This window comes from Ranitomeya imitator, chromosome 8, assembly GCF_032444005.1.
Source record: "Ranitomeya imitator isolate aRanImi1 chromosome 8, aRanImi1.pri, whole genome shotgun sequence".
Classification (NCBI taxonomy): Eukaryota; Metazoa; Chordata; class Amphibia; order Anura; family Dendrobatidae; genus Ranitomeya; species Ranitomeya imitator.
The window spans coordinates 56,994,121-57,021,857 of NC_091289.1; the positions used below are offsets into that span (position 1 = coordinate 56,994,121).

Below are 27,737 nucleotides of genomic sequence, written 5' to 3' on the forward strand. Positions count from 1 at the left end.
ATGGACCTGTGACACTTTTTTCCTAACTCCTTTCAGTTTCTATAGGAGTGAAGGAAACTACAAAGAGCATAACCTTACCTCCTGTGGGGAGGGGGGCTGCCTGGACGTAGTGATATCCATCTCATCCATGAAAAGCTGTGGTGGAATTACATTTCAGGTCGACATTTTGTGATTTCAGCCTTCAGCAACAAAGATTGAGACAGAGAGACTCATTGCCAGGGAGAGTAAAAATAATCCCAAAATATTCTTTAACTAAGTAAATAGTAAGAAACTAAAAAATGATAGTGTTGGCCCCCTTAAAAATAGTCTGGGTGAAATGGTGGATGAGGATGAGGAAAAAGCCAATATGCTAAATAACTTTTTTTCATCAGTATTTACACAAGAAAATCCCATGGCAGACAAAATGACTAGTGTCATTAAATGTCACCTGCTTAACCCAGCAGAAAGTGCGGCGGCATCTAAAAAATCACTAAAATTGACAAATCTCCGAGCCAGGATGGGATACACCCCCCGAGTACTGCAGGATCTACAGTACAGTCATTGATAGACCATTATTTTTAATCTTTAACCCCTTAATCCCATATGACGTACTATCCCATCAAGGTGACCTGGGACTTAACACTAGAACTACTGATGGAGTCATTTTGACTCCTTTCGTTTTTTATTTCTCTTCTGTGACTACATTTTTCAGAATTCCGGCTTGAAACTCGGTGACTTTTCCTCAAATATGATGTGAAAAAAGATTTTGTGAGAATAAATAATTTTGGTAAAAAATTTGCGCGTTTTTTTCAAAATTTACCAAGAACTACTGAAGGGAGTCATTTTGACTCCCTACTATATTTTGAGGTCCTTTTGTCACTAAATGTTGCTATAAAGTTTTGTGCATAATTTTTTCACTCTGTCTTATTTACCCTGATGTTCATATAGATGTAGTTCAATTTACATGTCAACTTTTCACATTTTCCTTGTGTTTTACCTGCTTGTATTACTGTGTAATGCTGAACAAAATAGCTTGTTTACTCTAGGCTCTTATCTTATGCTAATGAAGGGTGGTGTTTTTCTAAGGTCCTAGCAGGAGACAGTATTCTGGATAGTAACTTTACTTTCAGTTCAGCTGAAGAGACAAAGAGAACAGACGCAGACATACGAGCTCTGAAGACTCATACAGGTATGAATTGTTATGAAATAGTTTAGCTGTCTGTCAACTGATTCAGCCCACCTACTTTTGAAGGTGGCAGAACAGTTATTATTTCTTTTAGTTTTCATTTCATTTCTATTTTTCAGCAGGGAACTATATAGAATTATGGAATTTGTGAGGAATATGGAGAGAAGACATTTGATAAAGCCTCAGGATATTCTGGCTACTTTGCAATCCATACCGGAGGATGAATCGGAATCCGAATTGCAGGAAAATGTATTTGATTCTGACAGTGATGAAGATTTAATTCCTCAGAACATATCAAGTGAATCTGAAGACTCAGAAGGAACAAATCCAGAAGGTAAGTAGTTATGTGTATTTATTTGTTCTTCCACACACTGAGTTAGGGCCTGTGCACACTAGCAGAATTCTGGCTGAATAGCCATCTGGATATTCTTGTCGCAATACAGGCCGTACCTGCCCGCTCATGCCTGAAGCTCCGCTCCGAACCCCGGGCTGGAGCCGCTGTCAGGGACAGAGCAGCGCTTGCTTACGCTCGAGCACGGCTCAGTCCCAGACAGCGGCTCCAGCCCGGGGTTCGGAGCGGAGCTTCAGGTATGAAACTCCGCTCTGTACCTGAGCGGGCAGGTACGGGCCGGATTGTGGTGATAATATCCGGTCGGATATTCCGCCGCTAATCCAGCCAGTGTGCACGGACCCTTACAAAACAAAATTCTAAATATTCATCAACTTTTTTCCAGATATTCCAAGCACATCAACTGGGGATCAGGCTCATGCAGTTATGTTGCCTTGTGACCATCCTCCTGGTCGTGGACAGAAAAAAATCAGCAAAACGTCCCAGAAATGAAAGAACAACAGATAACGATGGCGGCGAAGGTAATGCAACAACAAACACCAGAGAAGGTGAATCTGAAGGAATACTAGTTTCAGGGGATGGTATTCAATGGAAACCTGTTGAAATTGGACAACACTTGCCTGGTAGGCGTGACAGCCAAAATATTCTTCGAGAAGCACCTGGCCCTACAGGATACGCCAGAACAAATATCATTATCGATAGTCCTTTGAGCGCATGGCGTTTATTTTTTGATTCATATATATTGACACATATAAAGAACTGTACGCTTGCAGAAGCATGCAGGAACAATAATTTACAGTTTACTCTATCTGATGAGGAGCTAGATGCATTCATTGCGATATTCTATGCTCGTGGAATATCTGGCACGAACCGTCACTCGATTAGCAGTATTTGGTGTAATGACTGGGGAATACCGTTTTGCAAAGCGACAATGTCTAGGGACTGCTTTTTTGAAATTATGAGGTTTCTCAGATTTGATGAGAAATCTACTCGATCGGAGAGACTGCAAACGGACAAGTTTGCTCTATTTTCTACTGTGTGGGACAGGTTTATTGAAAATTGTATTGCGTGTTACAAACCTGGCCCATACATAACGGTGGATGAGCAACTTTTCCCAAGCAAAACTAGGTGTCCATTCACGCAGTACATGCCTTCCAAACCAGATAAATATGGCCACAAATATTGGCTAGCTGTTGATAAGGAGAGCAAATATCTGGCAAATGGCTTCCCTTATCTAGGTAAAGATGACACACGCCGTGCTGAGGACCGTTTAGCTGACCATGTGGTAATGAAGTTATTGGACCCGTTTTTGAAAAAAGGTCGCAATGTTACAACCGATAATTATTTTACTTCATTAAAATTAGCTAAACAGCTAAAAAGCAAAGGAACAACCATCGTGGGAACACTGAATAAGATAAGGCGAGAAGTGCCTAAAGAAATAAAATCCATGAAAGAGGAATTGTACAACACTAAAGTGTTTAGAAATACTAAAGTGTTTAGAAATGAAGACAATTTTACACTTACAGTATATCAAGGAAAGCCCAACAAAAATGTTGTCATTTTGAATTCCGTCCATCCAGATGTTGTTGTTGCGTCTGATTCCGCTAAAAAAACTCCAGAAACGGTAAAGTTTTACAATGAAACAAAATATGGAGTAGATGTAGTGGATCAGATGGCACGAAAATATACCACACGAACATCCACAAGGAGATGGCCTGTTCATGCATTTGAAAATGCCTTAGACTTTGCGGGTATAAATGCATGTATAATATTCAAGGAGATTACCCACCAAAAAATGTCACGCAAGGCATTTTTGCAAACGCTTGTGAGAGAGTTGAGTGGTCCTTATGTCACAGATAGGGAAAAGGGTTCCACGTCCCAAGTTTCTACATGTTCAGAAGTGATGGTTCAAACAAAATTTTGCCAGATCAAAGAAAAGTGCAAGAAAAATAGATCTGTCGGCAATTGTAAGACTTGTTGTAAGTCTTTGTGTGGGCAATGTACTGCCATAAATCAAAGGCAATGCCTAAAATGCGAAACACCAAATGTTTAGAAGGTGAATTCTGCGCCATATTTTCATTTTTATGCTCCTCCACCTACATTTTCTCTGCTTTTTGCTCTTCAGTTGTTGTTTATATGTGTGCACTTGAATAAAAAAAAATGTTTGAAAAACGTCTATTATAATTATTGTTATTTTCTGTAGAAAAATAAGAAAAGCAGAAAAAAAACAATCAAAAGCATTACTGTTGGATCTCACAATAATAATACATTACAAAAAATATAATTATTAATAAATAACCACAAATGAAACTCTAAAAATAAACGAAAACAAGCAAGGAGTCAAAATGACTCCTTTCAGTAGTTCTAGGCGGGGTCACGAGTCCAGTAGTCCTAGTGTTAATTCCCAGTGACGGGATAGTACGTCATATGCGATCGGCCGCGCTCACGGGGGGAGTGCGGCCGATCGCGGCCGGGTGTCAGCTGCCTATCGCAGCTGACATCCGGCACTATGTGCCAGGAGCGGTCACAGACCGCTCCCGGCACATTAACCCCCGACACACCACGATCAAACATGATCGCAGTGTTCCGGGGGCATAGGGAAGCATCGCGCAGGGAGGGGGCTCCCTGCGTGCTTCCCTGAGACGATTGGTACAAGGCGATGTGCTCACCTTGTACCAAGCGTCTCCTCCCTGCAGGCCCCGGATCCAAAATGGCCGCGGGGCTACTTCCGGGTCCTGCAGGGACTACTTCCGGGTCCCGAGCAGGCACTTGTAACCAAGCAGCAGGGCACGCCAGATTGCTGATCTGACACAGTGCTCTGCAAAGTGTCAGATCAGCGATCTGTCACTATACAGCGATGTCCCCCCGGGACAAAGTAAAAAAGTTAGAAATTTTTTTTTAGATGAGTAAAAAAAATAAAATAAAAATTCCTAAATAAAGAAAAAAAAATATTGTTACCATAAATACATTTCTTTATCTAAATTAAAAAAAAAACAATAAAAGTACACATATTTAGTATCGCCGCGTCTGTAACGACCCGACCCATAAAACTGTCCCACTAGTTAACCCCTTCAGTGAACACCATAAAAAAACAAACAAAAAAGAACAGGCAAAAAAACGCTTTATTATCATACCGCCGAACAAAAAGTGGAATAACACACGATCAAAAAGACAGATATAAATAACCATGGTACTGCTGAAAACATCATCTTGTCCTGCAAAAAATGAGCTGCCATACAGCATCATCAGCAAAAATATAAAAAAGTTACAGTCCTCAGAATAAAGCTATGCAAAAATAATTATTTTTTCTATAAAATAGTTTTTATCATATAAAAAGCACAAAAACATAAAAAAATGATAAATGAGAATTCTCTGTAAACGTACTGACCCGAAGAATAAAACTGCTTTATCCATTTTACCAAACGTGGAACGGTATAAACGCCCCCCTCCCCCCCCAAAAGAAATTCATGAATAGCTGGTTTTTGGTCATTCTGCTTCACAAAAATCGGAATAAAAAGCGATCAAAAAATGTCACGTGTCCGAAAATGTTGCCAATAAAAACATCAACTCGTCCCGCAAAAAAGAAGACCTCACATGACTCTGTGGACAAAAATATGGAAAAATTATAGGTCTCAAAATGTGGTAACGCAAAAAATATTTTTTTACAATAAAAAGCGTCTTTTAGTGTGTGACGGCTGCCAATCATAAAAATCCGCTAGAAAACCCGATATAAAAGTAAATCAAACCCCCCTTCATCACCCCCTTAGTTAGGGAAACATAAAAAAATTTAAAAAATGTATTTATTTCCATTTTCCCATTAGGGTTAGGGCTAGGGTTAGGGTTGGAGCTAGGGTTAGGGTTGGGGCTAGGGTTAGGGTTGGGGCTAAAGTTAGGGTTAGGGTTGGGGCTAAAGTTAGGGTTGGGGCTAAAGTTAGGGTTAGGGTTTGGATTACATTTACGGTTGGGATTAGGGTTAGGGGTGTGTCAGGGTTAGGGGTGTGGTTAGGGTTATTGTTGGGATTAGGGTTATGGGTGTGTTGGGGTTAGGGTTTCAGTTACAATTGGGGGTTTCCACTGTTTAGGCACATCAGGGCTCTCCAAACGCGACATGGCATCCGATCTCAATTCCAGCCAATTCTGCGTTGAAAAAGTAAAACAGTGGTCCTTCCCTTCCGAGCTCTCCCGTGCGCCCAAACAGGGGTTTACCCCAACATATGGGGTATCAGCATACTCAGGACAAATTGGACAACAACTATTGGGGTCCAATTTCTCTTGTTACCCTTGGGAAAATAAAAACTTGGGGGGCTAAAAAAACATTTTTGTGGGACAAAATTAATTTTTATTTTCACGACTCTGCGTTATAAACTGTAGTGAAACACTTGGGGGTTCAAAGCTGTCAAAACACATCTAGATAAGTTCCTTAGGGGGTCTAGTTTCCGAAATAGTGTCACTTGTGGGGGTTTCTACTGTTTAGGTGCATCAGGGGCTCTGCATTCCAAATGGCGCTCCTTCCTTCCGAGCTAAGCCATGCGCCCAAAGGGTGGTTCTTCCCCACATATGGGGTATCAGTGTACTCAGGACAAATTGGACAACAACTTTTGGGGTCCAATTTCTCTTGTTACCCTTGGAAAAATACAAAACTGGGGGCTAATAAATAATTTTTGTGGAAAAAAATGATTTTTTATTTTCATGGCTCTGCGTTAAAAACTGTAGTGAAACACTTGGGGGTTCAAAGTTCTCACAACACAGCTAGATAAGTTCCTTAGGGGGTCTAGCTTCCGAAATGGTGTCACTTGTGGGGGGTTTCTACTGTTTAGGTGCATCAGGGGCTCTGCAAAAGCAACGTGACGCCTGCAGACCAATCCATCTAAGTCTGCATTCCAAATGGCGCTCCTTCCCTTCCGAGCTCTGCCATGCGCACAAACGGTGGTTCCTCCCCACATATGGGGTATCAGCGTACTCAGGACAAATTGGATAACAACTTTTGGGGTCGAATTTCTCCTGATACCCTTGGGAAAATATATATATTTTCACGGCTCTGCATAATAAACTGTAGTGAAACACTTGGGGGTTCAAAGCTGTCAAAACACAGCTAGATAAGTTCCTTAGGGGGTCTACTTTCCAAAATGGTGAAACTCTGGAATATTCCTATTAGGTATATACTCACCCTCGGACGCGCCCTGCTTCTTTCCGGCAGCCTTCCTTCCTAAGAATCAGCGCTTGAAGGACCTTCGGTGACGTCGCGGCTTGTGATTGGTTGCGCGAGCGGTCACATGGGCGGTCGCGCGACCAATCACAAGCCGCGACGTCATCTAAGGCCCTTCACGCGCTGATTCTAAGGAAGCAAGGCTGCCGGTTAGTACCAGGGCGCGTCAGAGGGTAAGTATAGCAATATTTTTTATTTTAATTCTTTATTTTACACTTAAATATGGATTCCGATACCGATTTCCGATATTGCAGACATATCGGAACTCGGTATCGGAATTCCAATACCAGATTCAGAAGATCGCCGACCTCATGGCCGACCCCACACAAGGGTCGGGTCGGGTTTCATGAAACCCGACTTTGCCAAAAGTCGGCGACTTCTGAAAATGGCCAACCCGTTTCGCTCAACCGTACTCATGACCCAATACCAACATGGGTTTACTAGGGACGGTTCATGTCAGACTAATCTGATCAGCTTCTATGAAGAGGTAAGTTCCGGACTGGACCAAGGGAACCCAGTGGACGTAGTGTATGAGGACTTTTCAAAAGCTTTTGATACGGTGCCACACAAAAGGTTGATACATAAAATGAGAATAATGGGGATAGGGGAAAATATGTGTAAGTGGGTTAAGAGCTGGCTCAGGGATAGGAAACAAAGGGTGGTGGAGCAAACTCGGACTGGGTCGCGGTTAGCAGTGGGGTACCACAGAGGTCAGTATTGGGCCCTCTTCTTTTTAACATATTTATTATTGACCTTGTAGGGGGCATTCAGAGCAGAATTTCAATATTTGCAAATGACACTAAACTCTGCAGGGTAATCAGTACAGAGGAGGACAATTTTATATTACAGGATGATTTATGTAAACTAGAAGCTTGGGCTGATAAATGGCAAATGAGCTTTAATGGGGATAAATGTAAGGTCATGCACTTGGGTAGAAGTAATAAGATGTATAACTATGCCCTTAATTCTAAAACTCTGGGCAAAACCATCAATGAAAAAGACCTGATTGTATGGGTGGATGACAAACTCATGTTCAGTGGCCAGTGTCAGGCAGCTGCTTCAAAGGCAAATAAAATAATGGGATGCATTAAAAGAGGCATAGATGCACATGAGGAGAACATAATTTTACCTCTATACAAGTCACTAGTTCGACCACACTTCGAATACTGTGCACAGTTCTGGTCTCCGGTGTATAAGAAAGTCATAGCTGAACTAGAGCGGGTGCAGAGAAGAGTGACCAAGGTTATTAGAGGACTGGGGGGTCTGCAATACCAAGATAGGTTATTACACTTGGGGCTATTTAGTTTGGAAAAACGAAGACTAAGGGGTGATCTTATTTTAATGTATAAATATATGAGGGGACAGTACAAAGACCTTTCTGATGATCTTTTTAATCATAGACCTGAGACAGGGACAAGGAGGCGTCCTGTTGTGAATTCTGTGGTCAAGCTCCCTCCTGTGGTCATGAGCGGTACTTCGGCTGGTTCTGTCTATGAGCTTCCTCTGGTGGATGTGAGTGGGGCTGCGGCTTCTGAGTTTCCTTCCTCAGGTGACGAGGTTAAGTCGTTAGGTGCTGCTCTATTTAACTCCACCTAGTTCTTTGTTCCTGGCCTCCAGTCAATGTTCCAGTATTGGTTTTGCTCTCTCCTGGATCGTTCTTGTGGCCTGTCTGCCCTGCATAAGCTAAGTTCTGCTTGTGTTGCTTTTGTTTGCTATTTTTTCTGTCCAGCTTGCTATATTGGTTTGTCTTGCTTGCTGGAAGCTCTGGGACGCAGAGGAAGCACCTCCGTACCGTTAGTCGGTGCGGAGGGTCTTTTTGCGCCCTCTGCGTGGTTGTTTGTAGGTTTTTGTGCTGACCGCAAAGCTATCTTTCCTATCCTCGGTCTATTTAGTAAGTCGGGCCTTACTTTGCTAAAATCTATTTCATCTCTGTGTTTGTGTTTTCATCTTTGCTCACAGTCATTATATGTGGGGGGCTGCCTTTTTCTTTGGGGAATTTCTCTGAGGCAAGGTAGGCTTATTTTTCTATCTTCAGGGCTAGCTAGTTTCTCAGGCTGTGCCGAGTTGCATAGGGAGCGTTAGGAGCAATCCACGGCTACCTCTAGTGTGGTGTGATAGGATTAGGGATTGCGGTCAGCAGAGTTCCCACGTCTCAGAGCTCGTCCTATGTGATTAGCAACTATCAGGTCATTTTCTGTGCTCGTAACCACCAGGTCCATTGGGGTTCTGAATCACCTGTTCATAACAGTACTGGAGGCCCAAAGTACTAATGCTTCTCCATAGAGGGAAAAGAGAAGTTCTGAGACCATTTTTGTTTTCTTTGCACTGTGTTTTGTCTTTCTTTTCCCCTTTGCATCAGGGTGGTTCAGAACACAGGTGTAGACATGGACATTCAAGGTCTGTCCTCTTTGATGGATAATCTCGCTATAAGTGTACAGAACATTCAAGATTTAGTGGTTCAGAATCCTATGTTAGAACCTAAAATTCCTATTCCTGTGTTATTTTCTAGAGATAGAGCTAAGTTTCTGAATTTCAAAAATAATTGTAAACTATTTCTGGCTTTGAAACCCCGCTCCTCTGGTGACCCAGTTCAACAAGTAAAGATCATTATTTCTTTATTACGTGGCGACCCTCAAGACTGGGCATTTTCCCTTGCGCCAGGAGATCCTGCATTATGTGATATTGATGCGTTTTTTCTGGCGCTTGGGTTGCTTTATGATGAATCTAATTCAGTGGATCAGGCAGAGAAAATCTTGCTGGCTCTGTGTCAGGGTCAGGATGAGGTAGAGATATATTGTCAGAAGTTTAGGAAGTGGTCTGTGCTCACTCAATGGAATGAATGTGCTCTGGCAGCAATTTTCAGAAAGGGTCTCTCTGAAGCCCTTAAGGATGTCATGGTGGGATTTCCTATGCCTGCTGGTCTGAATGAGTCTATGTCTTTGGCCATTCAGATCGATCGACGTTTGCGTGAGCGTAAAACTGTGCACCATTTGGCGGTATTACCTGAGTATAAACCTGAGCCTATGCAATGTAATAGGACTTTGACCAGAGCTGAACAGCAAGAACACAGACGACGGAATGGGCTGTGTTTTTACTGTGGTGATTCCACTCATGCTATCTCTGATTGTCCTAAGCGCATTAAGCGTTTCGCTAGGTCTGCCACCATTGGTACGGTACAGTCGAAATTTCTTTTGTCCGTAACTTTGATCTGCTCTTTGCAATCCTTTTCTGTCATGGCATTTGTGGATTCGGGCGCTGCCCTGAATTTGATGGACTTGGAGTTTGCTAGGCGCTGTGGGTTTTTCTTGGAGCCCTTGCAGCATCCTATTCCATTGAGAGGAATTGATGCTACGCCTTTGGCCAAGAATAAGCCTCAGTATTGGACCCAACTGACCATGTGCATGGCTCCTGCGCATCAGGAGGATATTCGCTTTTTGGTGTTGCAGAATCTGCATGATGTGGTCGTGTTGGGGTTGCCATGGCTACAAGTCCATAACCCAGTATTAGATTGGAAATCAATGTCTGTGTCCAGCTGGGGTTGTCAGGGGGTACATGGTAATGTTCCATTTCTGTCTATTTCATCATCCACCCCTTCTGAGGTCCCAGAGTTCTTGTCAGATTACCGGGATGTATTTGATGAGCCCAAGTCCAGTGCCCTACCTCCGCATAGGGATTTTGATTGTGCTATCGATTTGATTCCTGGTAGTAAGTTTCCTAAAGGTCGACTGTTTAATTTGTCTGTACCTGAGCACGCCGCTATGCGGAGTTACGTAAAAGAATCCTTGGAGAAGGGTCATATTCGCCCCTCGTCGTCGCCATTGGGGGCAGGGTTCTTTTTTGTGGCCAAGAAGGATGGTTCGTTGAGACCTTGTATTGATTACCGCCTTCTAAATAAAATCACAGTCAAATTTCAGTACCCCTTGCCGCTGCTGTCTGATTTGTTTGCTCGGATTAAGGGGGCTAGTTGGTTCACCAAGATAGATCTTCGTGGTGCGTATAATCTTGTGCGTATTAAACAGGGCGATGAATGGAAAACAGCATTTAATATGCCCGAGGGCCATTTTGAGTACCTGGTTATGCCATTCGGGCTTTCTAATGCTCCATCAGTGTTTCAGTCCTTTATGCATGACATCTTCCGAGAGTACCTGGATAAATTCCTGATTGTATACTTGGATGATATTTTGGTCTTCTCGGATGATTGGGAGTCTCACGTGAAGCAGGTCAGAATGGTGTTCCAGGTCCTGCGTGCGAATTCTTTGTTTGTGAAGGGGTCAAAGTGTCTCTTTGGTGTTCAGAAGGTTTCATTTTTGGGTTTCATTTTTTCCCCTTCTACTATCGAGATGGACCCTGTTGAAGTTCAGGCCATTTGTGATTGGACTCAGCCGACATCTCTGAAGAGTCTGCAAAAGTTCCTGGGCTTTGCTAATTTTTATCGTCGCTTCATCAATAATTTTTCTAGTATTGCTAAACCGTTGACTGATTTAACCAAGAAGGGTGCTGATGTGGTCAATTGGTCTTCTGCTGCTGTGGAAGCTTTTCAAGAGTTGAAGCGTCGTTTTTCTTCTGCCCCTGTGTTGTGCCAACCAGATGTTTCGCTCCCGTTCCAGGTCGAGGTTGATGCTTCTGAGATTGGAGCAGGGGCTGTTTTGTCGCAAAGAAGTTCTGATGGCTCGGTGATGAAACCATGCGCTTTCTTTTCCAGGAAGTTTTCGCCTGCTGAGCGTAATTATGATGTTGGCAATCGAGAGTTGCTGGCCATGAAGTGGGCATTCGAAGAGTGGCGTCATTGGCTTGAAGGAGCTAAGCATCGCATGGTGGTCTTGACTGATCACAAGAACTTGACTTGTCTTGAGTCTGCCAAATGATTGAATCCTAGACAGGCTCGTTGGTCGCTGTTTTTCTCCCGTTTTGACTTTGTGGTTTTGTACCTTCCGGGCTCTAAAAATGTGAAGGCGGATGCCCTGTCTAGGAGTTTTGTGCCCGACTCTCCGGGTTTGCCTGAGCCGGCGGGTATTCTCAAGGAGGGGGTAATTTTGTCTGCCATCTCCCCTGATTTGCGGCGGGTGCTGCAAAAATTTCAGGCTAATAGACCTGACCGTTGCCCAGCGGAGAAACTGTTTGTTCCTGATAAATGGACGAGTAGAGTTATCTCTGAGGTTCATTGTTTGGTGTTGGCTGGTCATCCTGGAATCTTTGGTACCAGAGATTTGGTGGCTAGATCCTTTTGGTGGCCGTCTCTGTCACGGGATGTGCGTTCGTTTGTGCAGTCCTGTGGGATTTGTGCTCGGGCTAAGCCCTGCTGTTCTCGTGCCAGTGGGTTGCTTTTGCCCTTGCCAGTCCCGAAGAGGCCCTGGACACATATCTCTATGGATTTTATTTCGGATCTCCCCGTCTCTCAAAAAATGTCGGTCATTTGGGTGGTTTGTGATCGCTTTTCTAAGATGGTCCATTTGGTATCCTTGTCTAAATTGCCTTCCTCCTCTGATTTGGTGGCATTGTTCTTCCAGCATGTGGTTCGTTTACATGGCATTCCGGAGAACATCGTTTCCGACAGAGGTTCCCAGTTTGTTTCGAGGTTTTGGCGAGCCTTTTGTGCTAGGATGGGCATTGATTTGTCTTTTTCCTCGGCTTTCCATCCTCAGACAAATGGCCAGACTGAACGAACCAATCAGACCTTGGAAACATATCTGAAATGTTTTGTTTCTGCTGATCAGGATGATTGGGTGTCCTTTTTGCCTTTGGCTGAGTTCGCCCTTAATAATCGGGCCAGCTCGGCTACTTTGGTTTCGCCGTTTTTCTGCAATTCTGGTTTCCATCCTCGTTTCTCTTCAGGGCAGGTTGAGTCTTCTGACTGTCCTGGTGTGGATACTGTGGTGGATAGGTTGCAGCAGATTTGGACTCATGTAGTGGACAATTTGACATTGTCTCAGGAGAGGGCTCAACGTTTCGCTAACCGCAGGCGCTGTGTGGGTCCCCGACTTCGTGTTGGGGATTTGGTTTGGTTGTCATCTCGTTATATTCCTATGAAAGTTTCCTCTCCTAAGTTTAAGCCTCGTTTCATTGGTCCGTATAGGATTTCTGAGGTTCTTAATCCTGTGTCTTTTCGTTTGACCCTTCCAGCTTCTTTTTCCATCCATAACGTATTCCATAGGTCATTGTTGCGGAGATACGTGGCACCTGTGGTTCCATCCGTTGATCCTCCTGCCCCGGTTTTGGTTGAGGGGGAGTTGGAGTATATAGTGGAGAAGATTTTGGATTCTCGTATTTCGAGACGGAAACTCCAGTACCTGGTTAAGTGGAAGGGTTATGGTCAGGAAGATAATTCCTGGGTCTTTGCCTCTGATGTTCATGCTGCCGATCTGGTTCGTGCCTTTCATTTGGCTCATCCTGGTCGGCCTGGGGGCTCTGGTGAGGGTTCGGTGACCCCTCCTCAAGGGGGGGGTACTGTTGTGAATTCTGTGGTCAAGCTCCCTCCTGTGGTCATGAGCGGTACTTCGGCTGGTTCTGTCTATGAGCTTCCTCTGGTGGATGTGAGTGGGGCTGCGGCTTCTGAGTTTCCTTCCTCAGGTGACGAGGTTAAGTCGTTAGGTGCTGCTCCATTTAACTTCACATAGTTCTTTGTTCCTGGCCTCCAGTCAATGTTCCAGTATTGGTTTTGCTCTCTCCTGGATCGTTCTTGTGGCCTGTCTGCCCTGCATAAGCTAAGTTCTGCTTGTGTTGCTTTTGTTTGCTATTTTTTCTGTCCAGCTTGCTATATTGGTTTGTCTTGCTTGCTGGAAGCTCTGGGACGCAGAGGAAGCACCTCCGTACCGTTAGTCGGTGCGGAGGGTCTTTTTGCGCCCTCTGCGTGGTTGTTTGTAGGTTTTTGTGCTGACCGCAAAGCTATCTTTCATATCCTCGGTCTATTTAGTAAGTCGGGCCTCACTTTGCTAAACTCTATTTCATCTCTGTGTTTGTGTTTTCATCTTTGCTCACAGTCATTATATGTGGGGGGCTGCCTTTTCCTTTGGGGAATTTCTCTGAGGCAAGGTAGGCTTATTTTTCTATCTTCAGGGCTAGCTAGTTTCTCAGGTTGTGCCGAGTTGCATAGGGAGCGTTAGGAGCAATCCACGGCTACCTCTAGTGTGGTGTGATAGGATTAGGGATTGCGGTCAGCAGAGTTCCCACGTCTCAGAGCTCGTCCTATGTGATTAGCAACTATCAGGTCATTTTCTGTGCTCGTAACCACCAGGTCCATTGGGGTTCTGAATCACCTGTTCATAACAGCGTCCTCTACGTCTGGAGGAAAGAAGGTTTAAGCATAATAACAGACGCAGGTTCTTTACTGTAAGAACAGTGAGACTATGGAACTCTCTGCCGTATGATGTTGTAATGAGTGATTCATTGCTTAAATTTAAGAGGGGATTGGATACCTTTCTTGAAAAGTATAATGTTCCAGGGTATATATATACTAAATTCCTTGATAGGGCGTTGATCCAGGGAACTAGTCTGATTGCCGTATGTGGAGTCGGGAAAGAATTTTTTTCCCCAAAGTGGAGCTTACTATTTGCCACATGGGCATTTTTTTTTGCAATGTCTCCCCCGGCGACTGCATTCTGCCGCCCCCCGGATTGAGAGTCGGCTGTTCTCTGTGCCGACTGTAATGTCAAGCTGACAGCCGACACAGAGAAGCTGCAGCGCACCGGCTCCCAACATGAGCGGACATACCTCATGTGCAGTCTGTGCGGCTGCACCGGGGACCGGCAAAGATGGAGGGGGGCCCCTGCAGGGTGGTTGCGATGTGCAAGGAGAAATCCCTGCAGCTTCGCAGCCTACAAGAGAAAATAGCAGCGGAGCTGCAGCGATCTGTCTTCCTGCCCGCGCTTCCTCTCACTCAGGCAGCGCCGCTGGATGACGTCATCATTAAGCGGCCGGCTGTGTCAGTGTCAGGTGATGAGATGCTGCGGCAGAGTGTGTGGAGAAGTGAGAGGTTTTGTGTGTGTATATAGAAGTACTGTATGTGTGTTGTATGTGTGTGTCTGTATAGAGTGGTGAGAGGTGCTGTGTGTGTATATATAGAGGTGAGAGGTGCTGTATGTGTGTTGTGTGTGTATATATAGAGAGGTGAGAGGTGCTGTGTGTGTGTTGTGTGTGTATAGGTGAGAGGTGCTGTGTGTGTATAGAGGTGAGAGGTGTTGTGTGTGTGTGTTGTGCGTGTGTGTATATAGGTGAGTGGTGTTTTGTGTGTGTGTGTGTGCGTGCATGCGTAGCACTGCAGGTGAATGTGCAGAGAGGTAAATGGTTTTGTGTGTGTGTATGGGAAGGAGAGGCGAGGGCAATGATGGGGCTGACGGGGAGAGGGCAATAATTGGGATGGAGGGGGAGGAGGAAATGATCGATGTGGTGGAATGGGCAATGATGGAGGTGGCAATGATGGAGGTGGAATGGGCAATTATAGGGGTGGGAGGAGAAAATGATGGAGGTGGTGGAATGGGCAATGATGGTGGTGGGGGAGGCAATGTCGGAGGTGGAAATTGGAATGGGCAATGATGGGGGTGGGGGGAAAATGCAATGATGGTGGGGGAGGAAGAAATCATGGAGGTGGTGGAAAGGGCAATAATGAGGGGGGGAAGAAATGATGGAGGTGGTAGAATGGACAAGCATGGTGGTGGTGGAAAGTACACTGATGATATTGGAGGGGGAGAAAATGATGGAGGTGGTGGAAAGGGCAAGTATGGTAATGGCGGCTGAAAGGACACTGATGATGGTGGTAGAAAGGGCAATGATGGGGATGGTGGGGGAAGAGAAAATGATGGATGTAGTGGAAAAGGCAAAGGAGGAAATGATGGAGGTGGTAGAATGGGCAATGATGGGAGTGCTGGGGAAGGAGAAAATGATGGAGGTTGTGGAATGGGAAATTATGGGGTGGTGGGGGACAAAGCAGTGATAGTGCTGGTGGAGAAGGCAAAGAGGGAGGTGGTGAAGAGAGCAATGATGGGGTGGGGTAGAGGAAAATAATGGGCATATATGAGGAACCAGTACAGGAGAATGGGGGGCATGTATGAGGAAACAGTACTGGTGAATTGGGGGCATGTATGAGGAAACAGTACTGGGGAATGGGGACATATCTGAGGAAACAGTATGGGGGATGGGTGCAGACAGTATGAGGAGCGAACAGGGGAATGTATGTGGACTAGTGTTGAATGAAACTTTCCGATATCCAGAAGTATCAGTATCGGATTGGATCGGGGCTCTATGCGGGCTACCGGGACTCTGTGTGGGCTGCCGGGGGTCTGTACGGGTCTGCCAGGGCTCTGTGTGGGCTACCGGGGCTCTGTGCGGGCCTGCCGGGTATCTGTGTGGGCTGCCGGGGGTCTGTGCGTGCCTGCACGGGGCTCTGTGCATGCCTGCCGGGGCTCTGTGTGGGCTGCTTGGGCTCTGTGCGGGCTGCCGGGGCTCTGTGCGGGCTGCCGGGGCTCTGTGCGGGCTGCCGGGGGTCTGTACAGGCCTGCCAGGGGTCTGTACGGGCCTGCCGGGGCTCTGTGTGGGCTGCCGGGGTTCTGTGCGGGCTATACATACAGCCATACATATAGACAATAAAGCATATGGAGTCAAAAAAGGCTCATGTATGAATAAAAAGGTATAACATTTATTAAATACATCATCATAAAACAATCTCAATATATCAATACAAAAGTTAGTTTATACAAAAGGAGGGTTTCTCACTATTTGTGCAAGGACCACGGTAAAGGTATTCCTACACCCACACAAACATAATGTATAACGGCCAGAGGTTCAAGTTCTCAGCACCATGTCTATTACTGTTATGAATAGCCACTACAACCAAGGCTATCGTTCCCAGATGATAAAGATATTAAAAAGAATGAACCTCACCCATGTTTGCCGCAGTGTGGACGAGGAAACGCCAGCCCCTACGTGCGTTTCGCGTAGGCTTCTTCAGGGGGCCGTGTCAAGTGTGTCACTACAGGATCTTAAATAGTGCTACCGCACCTGATGTGAATGAACCGGACCATAACAACGGCGCATGTACATGCGACGCAGGCGCCGGGAATTGCATCATCCCCGGCCTTCCGGGTGTTGCGCGACGCCAGGGAGCCATCTCCATGGCAACCCCGGCCGGCGCGTCCCACCCAATGGGCGCCAAGAACGATGCTCCGAGGCACCCACGTCACGGTCATGCGCACTGGTCCGTAGTAACAACGGACGAGAGCGGGACTAAGAATGTGTGTAAAGTGCAAAGTGCTAGCAACTGGGACGCTGAACCGCCCCAAGTGCGTGCTAAATTAGGATGCCTACCGACATAATCTTAAGAAGTACGTGAAGCTGTGCTCAATGGGACATTAAACATCCTTTCATGCGTATTAAATTTAAGGCACATAGCAACAAGGTACTGAAGATATATAGAGTCGTGCTAGATGGAACGCTACGTCCCTAAATGCATGCTAAATTGAAACACATAAAATACTTAACAAAGTGCATACTACAGTGCTAAATAGGACGCAGAGGCATTCTAAACAAAATACTAAGTTGAGATACATAAAAGTAATACCAGAAAAATAATATTGATTCCTGTAACTTTTCTATACATATAAAGCTGCATGTAAAGAACAGACCGTAAACACATAAAAAAATTTTCAGTGCAATTCTTTCTTGAGATGTAGAAGTGAGGAAGTGAATCAAATTCCCGCATCGCTCATCATCCACACGATGAAATGGCATTTATAAATAGGTATATTCCCTTTGTTATATAACTAAAAATAAACACAAAAATATAAAATTAAAATTAAGACATCACATAGAACATAAAAGACACACAAATGTAAAATACCAAATCCAGAGGTGATCTATATGATTAAAAGAATGGGGCAAAACTGATTTGCTCGTTCAAACCGTGAGGTACTAGTGTGTTAAGGATCGTAATCCATCTACATTCACGCTGGAAAAGAAGACGTTTTAAATTCCCACCCCTGATCCCGGCATGAACCCTATCAATCCCACACACTTTCAAATCATTAGGGTTGCAGTTGTGTTTTTCCCTGAAGTGTCTTGGGATGGTTTTGAGGTTCCCTATTTCCTTTTCCTCTCTTGCGGCTATAATTTCCCTCACGTGTTCGCGCGTCCTCACACGTAACTCACGTGAGGTAAGGCCTATATACAGTGGGGCAAAAAAGTATTTAGTCAGTCAGCAATAGTGCAAGTTCCACCACTTAAAAAGATGAGAGGCGTCTGTAATTTACATCATAGGTAGACCTCAACTATGGGGAACAAACTGAGAAAAAAAAATCCAGAAAATCACATTGTCTGTTTTTTTATCATTTTTTTTGCATTTTATGGTGGAAAATAAGTATTTGGTCAGAAACAAACAATCAAGATTTCTGGCTCTCACAGACCTGTAACTTCTTCTTTAAGAGTCTCCTCTTTCCTCCACTCATTACCTGTAGTAATGGCACCTGTTTAAACTTGTTATCAGTATAAAAAGACACCTGTGCACACCCTCAAACAGTCTGACTCCAAACTCTACTATGGTGAAGACCAAAGAGCTGTCAAAGGACACCAGAAACAAAATTGTAGGCCTGCACCAGGCTGGGAAGACTGAATCTGCAATAGCCAACCAGCTTGGAGTGAAGAAATCAACAGTGGGAGCAATAATTAGAAAATGGAAGACATACAAGACCACTGATAATCTCCCTCGATCTGGGGCTCCACGCAAAATCCCACCCCGTGGGGTCAGAATGATCACAAGAACGGTGAGCAAAAATCCCAGAACCACGCGGGGGGACCTAGTGAATGAACTGCAGAGAGCTGGGACCAATGTAACAAGGCTTACCATAAGTAACACACTACGCCACCATGGACTCAGATCCTGCAGTGCCAGACGTGTCCCACTGCTTAAGCCAGTACATGTCCGGGCCCGTCTGAAGTTTGCTAGAGAGCATTTGGATGATCCAGAGGAGTTTTGGGAGAATGTCCTATGGTCTGATGAAACCAAACTGGAACTGTTTGGTAGAAACACAACTTGTCGTGTTTGGAGGAAAAAGAATACTGAGTTGCATCCATCAAACACCATACCTACTGTAAAGCATGGTGGTGGAAACATCATGCTTTGGGGCTGTTTCTCTGCAAAGGGGCCAGGACGACTGATCCGGGTACATGAAAGAATGAATGGGGCCATGTATCGTGAGATTTTGAGTGCAAACCTCCTTCCATCAGCAAGGGCATTGAATATGAAACGTGGCTGGGTCTTTCAACATGACAATGATCCAAAGCACACTGCCAGGGCAACGAAGGAGTGGCTTCGTAAGAAGCATTTCAAGGTCCTGGAGTGGCCTAGCCAGTCTCCAGATCTCAACCCTATAGAAAACCTTTGGAGGGAGTTGAAAGTCCGTGTTGCCAAGCGAAAAGCCAAAAACATCACTGCTCTAGAGGAGATTTGCATGGAGGAATGGGCCAACATACCAACAACAGTGTGTGGCAACCTTGTGAAGACTTACAGAAAACGTTTGACCTCTGTCATTGCCAACAAAGGATATATTACAAAGTATTGAGATGAAATTTTGTTTCTGACCAAATACTTATTTTCCACCATAATATGCAAATAAAATGTTAAAAAAACAGACAATGTGATTTTCTGGATTTTTTTTTCTCAGTTTGTCTCCCATAGTTGAGGTCTACCTATGATGTAAATTACAGACGCCTCTCATCTTTTTAAGTGGTGGAACTTGCACTATTGCTGACTGACTAAATACTTTTTTGCCCCACTGTATATGAGGTTACAGGTACATTTCGCATAGTATATAACAAATGTGCTCTTGCACGTTATAAATTCTCTGATTTTATATTCCTGTACCCCATCTGAAGAATGGAAAGAAAAGGCTCTCTGATGGTTTTTACATGCCAAGCAATCAGTGCATGGGAAAAATCCCACTCTTGGTTTCCCAATACCAGGGATTGTGGTTGGTTTTGCCACATAGTGACTCTTCACGAGAATGTCACGTAGGTTCCGGCTCCGTTTAGCCGTCATCAGTGGGTATTCTGAAAGATGTTGTTTCAATACTGGATCGGTTTTTAGAACCGACCAGTATTTAGATAGGATGGAACGTAATTCGTCCCAATTCGAATTGAAAGTTGTAATGAATCTTGTTGGCACATGTTGTGTCTTGTCCATTTCCTTTTTGTTGGTACATCCCTGTCCATATTGGTTCTGGGATAGCAGCGAGGTCCTAGATGTTTTTTTGGCTCTTTTATATCCCTTTTTGATACACCTCCTGCTGTACCCACGTTCTCTAAATCTCTCCCCAAGGTCCACAGCTTGACGCTCAAAATCCTTATCAGAGGTACAAATTCTCCGCATCCCGAGAAATTGTCCCACAGGTACAGCCTTGATGGTTGACTGCGTATGCGCTGACGAAGCATGTAGAAGTGCGTTCACTGAGGTGTCCTTTCTGTGCACATCAGTGCCCAGTGAACCATCAGGCTGCACCTGTATCTTGATGTCCAGAAATGAAACCTCATGAGTATGGTAAGTATGAGTAAGTCTGATGTTGTAGTTGTTGCGGTTCAACCTGGAAACAAAAGAATCTAAATCCCTGACCGAACCCTGCCAAATAAAGAAAATATCATCAATAAAGCGGTACCAACTAAGGATTTGGGGGGCGGCATGTGCGTCATCAGGAAAAATTTCCCTCTCCCAAAATCCCAAAAATAAATTAGCATATGAAGGCGCACATGCCGCCCCCATTGCGGTACCACGCTTCTGCAGAAAAAAACGGTCTTTAAACGTAAAAAAATTGTGTTCCAGGATGAACCGCAACAAGTCCAACACCAGTTCACGGACGTCTGGATCAAGATTGCTAACCTCGAGAAAGAAACTCGCTGCCCGCATGCCATCCTCGTGATCAATACACGTATATAGTGTTTCAACGTCTGCCGTCACGAGGAGCATGTCGGGCTCGAGATGCAATCCATCCAGACGTCTAAGGACGTCCGTAGTGTCCCTGACCTAGGAGGGCAACGTTTCCACCTGTGATTTTAGATAGTATTCAATATATTTACAGATTGGTTCGTTTAGCCCTCCCATGCCAGAGACAATAGGACGTCCAGGAGGATTCAGAGCGTCCTTGTGGACCTTGGGGAGGAGATAGAATGTAGGTATTCTGGGGCAGTCTACAGTCAGGCCATCACGTAGTTTTTTCGTGATAACCCCCCTTTCAAAGGCCATTTCCAATATGTGGCACAACTCTGTTTGGAATTGTTTTGTCGGATTTTCCGTAAGTATGGTATAAGTGTTTTTGTCCCTCAGTTGTTTAAGCACCTCTTTTTCATATTTCTCAACCGGCCAGATCACCACATTCCCCCCCTTGTCAGCTGGTTTGATTACCACATCAGTTCTATCCTGTAATTGTCTAAGGGCCTGTTTTTGACTGAAAGTGAGATTGTCTCTCCTCTTATATTTACTCATCTTTCTTAATTCATCCGTTACCAATCTGGTAAAGATGTCAACCTGTGGTACCAGTGACAAGGGAGGAAATGTGGTAGATCTGGGGGCCAAAACGTCTTCTTTTCCAGCGTGAATGTAGATGGATTACGATCCTTAACACACTAGTACCTCACGGTTTGAACGAGCAAATCAGTTTTGCCCCATTCCTTTAATCATATAGATCACCTCTGGATTTGGTATTTTACATTTGTGTGTCTTTTATGTTCTATGTGATGTCTTAATTTTAATTTTATATTTTTGTGTTTATTTTTAGTTATATAACAAAGGGAATATACCTATTTATAAATGCCATTTCATCGTGTGGATGATGAGCGATGCGGGAATTTGATTCACTTCCTCACTTCTACATCTCAAGAAAGAATTGCACTGAAAATTTTTTTATGTGTTTACGGTCTGTTCTTTACATGCAGCTTTATATGTATAGAAAAGTTACGGGAATCAATATTATTTTTCTGGTATTAGTTTTATGTATCTCAACTTAGTATTTTGTTTAGAACGCCTCTGCGTCCTATTTAGCACTGTAGTATGCACTTTGTTAAGTATTTTATGTGTTTCAATTTAGCATGCATTTAGGGACGTAGCGTTCCATCTAGCACGACTCTATATATCTTCAGTACCTTGTTGCTATGTGCCTTAAATTTAATACGCACGAAAGGACGTTTAATGTCCCATTGAGCACAGCTTCACGTACTTCTTAAGATTATGTCGGTAGGCATCCTAATTTAGCACGCACTTGGGGCGGTTCAGCGTCCCAGTTGCTAGCACTTTGCACTTTACACACATTCTTAGTCCCGCTCTCGTCCGTTGTTACTACGGACCAGTGCGCATGACCGTGACGTGGGTGCCTCGGAGCATCGTTCTTGGCGCCCATTGGGTGGGACGCGCCGGCCGGGGTTGCCATGGAGATGGCTCCCTGGCGTCGCGCAACATCCGGAAGGCCGGGGATGATGCAATTTCCGGCGCCTGCGTCGCGTGTACATGCGCCGTTGTAATGGTCCGGTTCATTCACATCAGGTGCGATAGCACTATTTAAGATCCTGTAGTGACACACTTGACACGGCCCCCTGAAGAAGCCTACGCGAAACGCGCGTAGGGGCTGGCGTTTCCTCGTCCACACTGCGGCAAACATGGGTGAGGTTCATTCTTTTTAATATCTTTATCATCTGGGAACGATAGCCTTGGTTGTAGTGGCTATTCATAACAGTAATAGACATGGTGCTGAGAACTTGAACCTCTGGCTGTTATACATTATGTTTGTGTGGGTGTAGGAATACCTTTACCGTGGTCCTTGCACAAATAGTGAGAAACCCTCCTTTTGTATAAACTAACTTTTGTATTGATATATTGAGATTGTTTTATGATGATGTATTTAATAAATGTTATACCTTTTTATTCATACATGAGCCTTTTTTGACTCCATATGCTTTATTGTCTATAGACTATTGGGAGTTGCTCCACATTAGACTATATGTTGCTCTAATCTATATATTTACATACAGCCATACAGTATATTAAACATAGAGTACATACTCACCATTACTTGTCATTTTGATCCCCGAAGCCAGTGTCACCTGTAAAAAATATTAAAATAACAAACAACCAATATACTCCCTGTCCGCAGAAATCCACGAGTGTCCCATGACGATCTCCCGTGGAGAACGGCAGCATCAGCTGCTGCGACCGCTCTCCAGGGGCTCCAGGAACACAATGACGGGAGGAAGGTATCCTTCCGCATTGTATTTCTCTGCCGCTGTAAAAAAATAGTCCCTAGTCTCACTTTTGGCATTGCTGTGTGAGAAATTTTCCCACGCTGCAATTGCCATAAAGTGAGACTTTGAACTATAGTAACCTCAGTGATTCACTGCAGGAGCCATTGTCTCCTGTCGGTGTGTCACTGAGGGTCCTATAGAGCAGTGACATCACCCGATGTCACTGTTCTATAGGGGAGATCGTCATGGGACACTCGTTATTAATTGGACTACGGCGGACAGGTAGTATACGGTTTATTATTTTACGTTTTTTGCAGGCGCTGAAGTATGGTAAGTATGGTTAAATTTAGAATATTAAAATACTTTTTTCCTATCTCTGCCAAAATGGCCACCAGAAGTTGGGTTGTCGTGACAGGCCTTCAGGATATTTGGCAGTTGGCTTTTAGGCCATGTTCACACAGTGCGTTTTTTACCGCGGAAACGCAGCGTTTTTGCCGCTGCGGTTCCGCGGCTGTTTTCCATGCAGGGTACAGTACACTGTACCCTATGGAAAACAGGACCCACTGTGCACATGGTCCTGAATTGAAAAAAAAAAACTGCACTGATTAGCTGCGGTAAAAAAGAAGTACCATGTCACTTCTTTTTGTAAAACAGCAGCGGTTCTGCACCCATAGACCTCCATTGTGAGGTCAAACCCGCAGTAAAACCCGCAGATCAAAAATAGATCTGCGGGTTTTATTGCGGTTCGTGGTGCAGAGCCGCTGCAGCAGGAAGTGCGGGGAAGCGGGCGGAAGTGCGTGGGTGGAGTGTGGCTGCCCCGATCCCACCCCCCCATGCTCCGATGCCCCTCCCCCGTGCTCCGATGTCACCCCCCCGTGCTCCGATGCCCCCCCCCCGTGCTCCGATGCCCCCCCGTGCCCTAATCTCCCCCCCTTATACTTACCCGGCCTCCCGGTGTCCGTCCGGCCGTCTTCTCCCTGGGCGCCGCCATCTTGCAAAATGGCGGGCGCATGCGCAGTGCGCCCGCCGAATCTGCCGGCCGGCAGATTCGTTACAAAGTGCATTTTGATCACTGAGATATAACCTATCTCAGTGATCAAAATAAAAAAAATAGTAAATGACCCCCCCCCCCTTTGTCACCCCCATAGGTAGGGACAATAAAAAAAATAAAGAATTATTTTTTTTTTTTCACTAAGGTTAGAATAGGGTTAGGGGTAGGGTTAGGGTTAGGGTTAGGGGTAGGGTTAGGGGTAGGGTTAGGGGTAGGGTTAGGGTTAGGGGTAGGGTTAGGGTTAGGGGTAGGGTTAGGGTATTTTCAGCCATTTTAACCCTAAAAAAATTCCTAGAAAACACACAGACTCTGGCTAGAAAACTGCATCAAAAAACGCATCAAAAAAGGATCAAAAAAGGACCAAAAAAAGGACCTGCGTTTTCTGCCAAGAGCTGCAGTTTTTTAAAAAACAGTCCTGAAAAAAAAAGGATGGAAATCAGGAACGTGTGAACATACCCTTAGTGAGAACCTCCTTTTTTCCATAGTAAATTATACCTTTCTCTACTCGATAAGGCTTAGATGTTTGTCTAAACTGGGACTTGGCATTTGAACGTTTCTCTGGAGGTAGATCGTAGATCCACTGGGGGTACTTTCATTCTGTTGCAGTGTAGAATCTCAAAAGCTGATCATATAGTTGGTCTTCCATTGTTGACAAAATTGGAAAACTTTTTTTTTGTTGGAGGTGTTCCAAGTTCACTTTATATACCTTATCAGGATAGAATAGGAACTCACACTGGAGAACTTAAGGTGCATATCATAGAGAGCAGGGAGAAACATACATAACAAGTTACAACACATAACATTAACTATGCACTGATGGAACTGCACCATGTACTGTCAGTTCAATGTAATGCCTCCAACACATGCTATAAGTCTAGTCCACCCGATCCCTTTGCACTAGATTTGCTGCTGATTTTCAACAGGGAAAAAATCAGCAGTCAATCTGCATCAAAATCCGCATCCCAACGATGTGGATTGTTTTGTGCAGAAGCACAGCAGATTTCTCCGTGTCATGTGGAAGAGGGAAATCTGCTGCAGACTGCATGAAAATCTGACAAAAGCCGCATAAAATGGCATATGGTTTGTGTATGTATACTGTAGCACTACAGCAGCAAAAACACACTAATATTCTGCCCTAGAGGAGTATAGACCATGGGTATATTATACCTAGGCCAGATTATACTCCTCCGGGCCAGAATATACCCCTGCTGCTGTAGATCAGATTTTTCACGCTTATGAGAACCATTGAGTGATGTACTCAAGAACGGGGCCACAGACATCGCACATCGCACAGGGGCCCTAGACATCTTATGCTAGTTTCACATTTGTGCATGGCTGTGTACGCTCTTACTGAAGCCCCTCCCATTGCCACGCTCGCTAGTTAAGCTTCGCCCAGGTACGCATGCGGCTGCATGCGGCCTGCGTACCCACTCTTTATCATTGTGTACGCAGGCCCTGCGGATGTTTGCGTTTGCGTCCGCATGCGTTGTTTTGATGATTCAGTGAACGCAAGAAAATCCAACTTGCCACCTTCGCCGCGGGTTGCAGCACTGTCAAAAGAACGTGGGCGGAGCTTAACCGGCGGGGCGCAGCAGTGGTCAAGGCTTCACTGAGAGTGTAGGCATGCGCACGGCTGTATGCAAGTGTGAAACTAGCCTTACAGGATTGAGTGATATACTCAAGAGCAGGGCCCCAGACATCGCAAAGCGGGTCCCAGACAGCGTACAGTGGGTCCCAGATAGCACACAGGGGGTCCCAGACAGCGCACAGGGGACATGCGCTCTGTCTATTTCCCACCCTTGCGCGCTATCTCTTACCCCCTTGCTCACTATCTCTGCCCCTCTGTGTGCTATCTGTGACCCCCCTGTGGGCTACCTGGGGTCCTATGGGCTGCCTGGGGCTCCTGTGGGCTGCCTGGAGCCCTGTGTACTGCCTGGGGTCCCTGTGGGCTGCCTGGGGTCCTGTGTGCTGCCTGGGGCCCTGTGCGCTTCCTGTGGCCCCTGTGCTCTGCCTGGGGCCTCGTGCACTGCCTGGGGCCTCTCTGTGTTGCCTGGGGCCCTGTGCGCTGCCTGGGGCCCTGTGTTCTGCCTGGGGCCCCTGTGGGCTGCCTGGGGCCCTGTGCGCTGCCTGGGGCCCCGTGCACTGCTGGGGCCCTATGCACTCTCCCTGGGGCCCCTGTGCGCTGCCTGGGGCCCCGTGCACTGCCTGGGGCCTCTCTTTGCTGCCTGGGGCCCTGAACGCTGCCTGGGGCCCCTGTGAGCTGCCTGGGGCCCTGTACTCTGCCTGGGGCCCTATGTGCTGCCTTGGGCGCCTGTGTGCTGCCTGGGGCCCAGTGTGCTGCCTGGGGCCCCTGTGTGCTGTCTGGGGCCCTGTGTTCTGCCTGGGGCCCTGTGTTCTGCCTGGGGCCCCTGTGGGCTGCCTGGGACCCTGTGCGCTGCCTGGGGCCCCGTGCACTGCCTGGGGCCCTATGTGCTCCCTGGGGCCCCTGTGTGCTGCCTGGGGCCCTGTATTCTGCCTGGGGCCCTGTGCGCTGCCTGGGGCCCCGTGCACTGCCTGGGGCCTCTCTGTGCTGCCTGGGGCCCTATGCGCTCCCTGAGGCCCCTGTGTGCTGCCTGGGGCCCTGTAATCTGTCTGGGGCCCTGTGTGCTGCCTGGGGCGCTTGTGTGCTGCCTGGGGTCTCTCTGTGCTGCCTGGGGCCCTGTGTTCTGCCTGGGACCCTGTGTTCTGCCTGGGGCCCCTGGTGGCTGCCTGGGGCCCCTGTGTGCTGCCTGGGGCCCCTGTGTGCTGCCTGGGGCCCCGTTATTCAGAATGTCACTCAATGGTTCTGAAAAGCCTGAAAAATCTGATCTACAGTAGCTGGGGTATATTCTGACCTGGAGGGGTATAAACTGGACTAGTCCAATTTATACCCCGGGGTATAGTTTGGGCTAGGCCAGAATATACCCGGGATATAATCTGGCCTAGGCCACTTTAACCCCGGGTATATTCTGGGCGGGGGGTTAATCTGGCCTGTTACATCGGGACATGGTATTTTCTATGAAGAACCTTCAGAGACGTCTCAATAAGGGATGTCTGATGGCTACCTCTTGATAATGTATCACAGCAATGCATCCAATCCTCCACAGACATAGTAAATCCCAAGTCTTCCTCCTATTATACCATATATTTTAGCTTTTCTTCATCATGTGGGGGTCATTTAGACATTTTTGTTGAAAACCTGAAGCATGGAGAGGGGTCTTGTTTGGGAGAATTTTTTAGCGAAATGGAGGATCTGGTTTACACGCATGGCTTCTCTGGCTGGTGGTTCATATCTCTGAATAAATTCCTGTCTGCTAAGTAGTATGACGAATGGAGAGCAAAGATGTTTTAATGTGATTCCCTTAAATTTCCACCATGAGAAAAGGCGGGGCTCAAGACCAGGTAGAAAGGTAGGGTTGTGAAATAAGTAGGTCAACAGGGAAGGATTGGATTGTAACTTGTATTTAAATCTCACCTTCCTCCAGAGGATTAGAGAGTGGGCCGTAAAAGGTGCTGAAATAGTTAAGCTCTGTGGGAGACTCCCCGTGGTCCACATTAAGGCTGTGTGCACACGATGCGGATTAAGTGCGGATCCGCAGCGGATTTTTCCGCACTGTGATTTACAGTACAATGTAAATCAAATGGGGAAAAAAAGGCCGTGCTAATGGTGCGGAAAAATCTGCATGAAATCCGCTGCGGATCAAAAGAAGTAGCATGCTACTTCTTTTGTGCGGAACTGCAG

At 45.8% G+C, this 27,737-nt stretch overlaps 1 protein-coding gene across 2 annotated transcripts in view; it reads right to left on the reverse strand.

Moving 5' to 3' along the window:
- Positions 1–27,737, reverse strand: part of KCNJ4 (potassium inwardly rectifying channel subfamily J member 4) — a 236,891-nt gene that overhangs the window by 4,720 nt on the left and 204,434 nt on the right. The window lies entirely within an intron of this gene.